Consider the following 4,613-nt stretch of genomic DNA (forward strand, 5'->3'; position numbering starts at 1 on the left):
AGATCTTAGAATATAAAAGAACTTGGATCTTAGAATAGAGCTAAGCGCCAGATACAAACCATGATACTGTGAGCTCGTATGTAGAGGGGATATTTACAAATTCGCGAGCGCCAGTAGTGGCAAGTCTGTAAACGTTTACCGGAAATTTGACATAAATGTCAAAGTGATTAATTTAAAATTAAAAACATTAATTATAAAAAATATTAGTTGGTCAAAGCTGTGGTATATATTTTTACCTTAAATATACTTACGTTTAAAATACTGAATTATTTAAGTTTTTTTAATGTTCCGTAATATGTAATTATAATTTAATCTAAAAATCTTAGCGCCATCTACACGATAATTGTGAAAGTATCCGAAGTAAGAAATTCATATTTTATCAATAGAACGTCAAAATGATAAGCAAAATCTTAAAAAATCGATTACAATTTAATTACTTTTTTGCGTTGTAAATGTTAAGCGATAACAATTAAATAATAAATTTAAAAATTAACGGTGAAAGTTGAATTAGTAATCCGCTAGGAGCGCCACCAGCGAAGCTCAGAGCGTATACGCTGTGAGCTCGTACGTAGAGGGGATATTTACAAATTCGCGAGCGCCAGTAGTGGCAAGTCTGTAAACGTTTACCGGAAATTTGACATAAATGTCAAAGTGATTAATTTAAAATTAAAATTAAAAACATTAATTATAAAAAATATTAGTTGGTCAAAGCTGTGGTATATATTTTTACCTTAAATATGCTTACGTTTTAAATACTGAATTTAAGTTTTTTTTAATGTTCCGTAATATGTAATTGTAATTTAATCTAAAAATCTTAGCGCCATCTACACGATAATTGTGAAAGTATCCGAAGTAAGAAATTCATATTTTATCAATAGAACGTCAAAATGATTAGCAAAATCTTAAAAAAATCGATTACAATTTAATTACTTTTTTGCGTTATAAATGTTAAGCGATAACAATTAAATAATAAATTTAAAAATTACCGGTGAAAGTTGAATTAGTAATCCGCTAGGAGCGCCACCAGCGAAGCTCAGAGCGTATACGCTCTGAGCTTCGCTGGTGTCGATCCTAGTGGATTACTATTCAACTTTCACCGGTAATTTTTAAATTTATTATTTAATTGTTATCGCTTAATATTTACAACGCTAAAAAGTAATTAAATTGTAATAGATTTTTTAAAGATTTTGCTAATCATTTTGACGTTCTATTGATGAAATATTAATTTCTTACTTCGGCTACTTTCACATATATCGTGTAGATGGCGCTAATATTAATTTATAATTACATATTACCGAACATTAAAAAACGTAAATTCAGTATTTAAAACGTAAGTATATTTAAGGTAAAAATATATACCACAGCTTTGGCGAACTAATATTTTTTATAATTAATGTTTTTAATTTTAATTTTAAATTAATCACTTTGACATTTGTGTCAAATTTCCGGTAAACGTTTACAGACTTGTCACTACTGGCGCTCGCGATTTTATAAATATCCCCTCTACGTACAAGCTCATAGCGTATACATTACGAGATAGTAGCTTCCCGTAGCTCAAATATCGTCGGTCGGATTCATTATTGGAACATTTCAAATTATGTTATTGTTGAAAAATGCAAGTTAAAGTTTGAAGAGCATTTGAAATGCCAATTTAATCAAAACAGTTTTCTCCGATTTTCAAGATTATTACGCCAATGTATTAAACAAGGGTTACAGTTTAATGAGGAATTGTTAAAAAATTTAAAATCCTGTTATTTTTTTAATAATAAATAATTTTGTGAAATGTTCCAGTAATGAATTAGGAGTATGTATTAGAAAACTATTGCAAGTGAAGGATCTAATGGTATATTTCTAAATGTTCTGTTAATGAAATAAATAAATGACAACAAATTTGAATTGAACGTTTATTCTCAAGTACACAAATCGAAAATTAAATGAAAAAATAAAATTAAAAAAATGTAGGAAAATCAGAAATATTTTATAATAATAATTAATTGTTCTCACATTGTTCTTCATGCTCAGCATGATTTTCTGTGGCTGGTAACCCAGCGTAATACTCGCGGTATACCTTCGGAATTACATTCGAGTCACATAAGGACAGTAAGTCCCTTTTCTTTAAACTCGATATCTTTGGTCGTACCTGATATTTTTTTCGAAGGTGTTGTTCTACGTCATTAGCTGCACTTTTGCCCCTTGTCCTATGGCGTACATTAATGAATTTCATCGTAGCTTCCGGATCATAAGAGTTGCTATAGCAAATTTGGTATGGAGAAGTAGCTTGCATAAAAATTTTTCGTATATCATTCCATACAACACGATCACCATCAGTATTTTCTGTAAAGTTTTTACCAAACTGTGTTACTAGATCTTTTAGATTTAAAATATCTGTGAAGTCTAATTCTAGTACTCTGTATGGAAGTCCAGTCTTTTTGCCACATTGAATTAGCGATATCCATTGTGATGGAATGAAAATGGAACCATTTTTTAATATCCTTGATTTTTCTCGTTCGATTGTACTATGGACGCTGTCCCCTTCATTTTGGGTATGTCCAACTACTAAGTACTTGTGCGTAATTGATTTAACTTTTAAAATTTGAATAGCATAGTGATAAAGACTTAGTAAGTATTTATTTTTGTTCTGAGCTGAACAGTTATCCGTATAAAATATAACATGTTTTCCTACACAATTATCTTTTAAAAATAAATAAATACATGTACCGACTTCATCGCAACCTTTACCCCCTAACGACTCATTCCATAAGTAGCAGTTAGCAGCTTTTGACACAACATCATAGACGGTGCAGTTGTATACATTTAACCTTCTTTTATAGAAAAAAAGGGAATCATTTCCGGAGGGTGTTTGCAGGACAGCTTGCATGTCATAACAGCATATTATTTTACTTTCATCATTTTTGCATGATGCTATGTCAGCTCTTTTTTCTTCTCAGCACAAATCTCTTTCCTTCAAATGCTGTTCATAGGCACACATCAACTGTAACTTATCATCACCTGTAGCATTTTGATAGGACAAACACAAAGAGCATTGGTCTTTCTTTGGCTTATGAAACGCAATGTTAAATTCATTTAGAAAAATGTGTTCGTAAGTTCCTTGTTTGACTTTAAATTTGTTATTTTGATGACACCATTCCTTATATTGGCGGTACATCAAAGCCAAATTCAAATCACCGTCTAGATATTCCTTACTTGAAGATGCTCGACAATAATTAATGTGACTCTTTTCTAGGGTAAGAATTTATGTGTTCTCGGACAATATCTTTAACATCGTCTGATAGACACCTACCAGTATTGCCGTGATGTCCTCTACGGTCCTCCGGTATTATCCCACTCGAATTAGATAACTTATTAACTGTAGATAAAAACGAATGTCCTATATCCAACGTTGCTGTGTAGAATCGTTTACATACTCGAATTTTCTCTGCATGTATTGTAAAATGATATGACACATTCAATGATCGAGTACTATTCGCATTGTGCAATGAATATTTCGGCTTAACCACTCCCATGCAAGTTTTAATGTAGTAGCGCTGTTTGGTGAGGTCACCGATATTCCAAAAGTCTTCAAATAGTTTCAATCTACTCTCTTCATTTATCTTCTCTGGGCATTTTAGTCGACAGTTCGTACATGGTGGTTTTGGTTTCTTAGCTGGTACTGTACGTCCTTTTACGGTTTGGTAGGCTTTACCATTATTCTTTAATTGTTTTTTCACATTCTTAATCCACTTTTATAATATTTTGTCTACTTCGTCACCTACAACTAAATAAGGTTTATAACGTAAAAATAAAAGAATGTAAGGCATAAAAAATGTAGAGAACAAACAAAAAAGTTCTTACTTAATATAGGCGCCACTTGAGAAACAGTAAAAGAGGTATCAGTATTATGTCGTCTCATACTGGAAGACGGGCTTCTTTCATAGTCCATGTCCACAACAGACGGACCCCCTAATCGAAAAGATAAAAATCGTTTATTATCATTTTAGTAACAATATACATACTTACATTTTAATGCAAAAAAATTTAAAATGTACCTACTTAAGTAATAGCAGTACCGAATAGTTACTTATTAACACATTGGACCATCTGCTTTAAAAATATTAACTTCGGGTACTGTTAAAATTAAAATAGGTATGATCATAGAATTCTTTTCATAAAAAAAACTTACCATGTCCATGATTGTCCTCTACATTTTCCGTTAATAAACTTGAAATAGCTAGATTGTCCTCTACATTTTCCGTTAATAAACTTGAAATAGCTAGTTCAATCAACTTCTGTGCTCTTGAAGACATAATTAAAGAAACTATGCAGTTAAACCATACACTCTATATCGCGTTCAAAGCACAACTGATACAAAATTTCTTGTATTTAATACAAGAAAATAATTTTTCAACATTGGATTCTCAACGGCGTACTGGAACTTATCGAAATATACCGTTGTAAATAATATTCACGTAATGATCTTAAAGTCGTATCGGAACATTTCGAAATAAACTGTTAGTGGATGGGGATGTTACACGAAATAGAACAATATTATATCGGTTTTTGTCATTTTGACAGTTATTAAGGACGATTATATTTTATTCCGTTAGTGATTCAGA

This window comes from Diabrotica virgifera, chromosome 5 (assembly GCF_917563875.1).
Source record: "Diabrotica virgifera virgifera chromosome 5, PGI_DIABVI_V3a".
Classification (NCBI taxonomy): domain Eukaryota; kingdom Metazoa; phylum Arthropoda; class Insecta; order Coleoptera; family Chrysomelidae; genus Diabrotica; species Diabrotica virgifera.